Source organism: Octopus bimaculoides, chromosome 26, assembly GCF_001194135.2.
Source record: "Octopus bimaculoides isolate UCB-OBI-ISO-001 chromosome 26, ASM119413v2, whole genome shotgun sequence".
NCBI classification, from domain to species: Eukaryota; Metazoa; Mollusca; class Cephalopoda; order Octopoda; family Octopodidae; genus Octopus; species Octopus bimaculoides.
This window is the reverse complement of record NC_069006.1, coordinates 21,060,704-21,061,644: the sequence shown is the minus strand read 5'-3', so window position 1 is coordinate 21,061,644 and position 941 is coordinate 21,060,704.

Below are 941 nucleotides of genomic sequence, written 5' to 3'. Positions count from 1 at the left end.
TATATATATATATATATATATATATATGTATATCACAATAACTGCATCTATATATTTTCTTGTTGTTGTTGCTGTTGTTACACTGAAGGAAAAGGAGAAAGAATATAGTGGAGAAGGGTGACTTATTTTTTTCATCTTTTCCATGTTTTAAAATTGTGTTCTTTTTTTTCTCCTTCTGAGGACGTACGTTTCATGAATGATATAAGCGGGGTAGATACGCACACATGATTGCGTGTGTATAGACAGAGAGAGAGAGACAGGCAGATAGATAGATAGATAGATAGATAGATAGATAGATAGATAGATAGATAGATAGATAGATTCAGACAAATACTCTAAGCGTTTATAAAAACACGCTACGTTAACAACATAAATATGCGTGATGAGTCTACGAGAGGAACAAAAAAAAATTTTTAATCTAAATAAACGAGGAGGAGCGAAAGCCTAACTGACTAACTACGAGTGTACGCGTGTGTTGTACCGTGAGGGCAGGACAAACCTAGTTAAGATAATTAGTAGAAAAGTGAGTGAGACTTATAATGCTGCTATGAGAAAAAGAATTTGAAAACATTAATTAAACATTATTTCATGCAGTTTTCGACCTTGTCTATTCTTTGTATATAAACATTCTTAGCACTTGCGTTGAGATTTTTTGTTTTTTTTATATATATTTTTTTGTTTTCTCGAACTTTCGGGCTCTTAAGGTTGATTGGCCAGTTTCTATGGCGTGTGACTCAGGTTATTTGGATTTTAGGCGCAGGCGTGGCTGTGTGGTAAGAAGCTTGCTTTCCAACCACATGGTTCCGGATTCTGCGTGACTATAGCCTCGGGCCGACCAAAGCATTGTAAACGGATTTGATTGACAGAAACTGAAAGAAGCCCGCCATATATATATACATATATATATATATATATATGTGTGTGTGTGTGTGTGTGTGTGT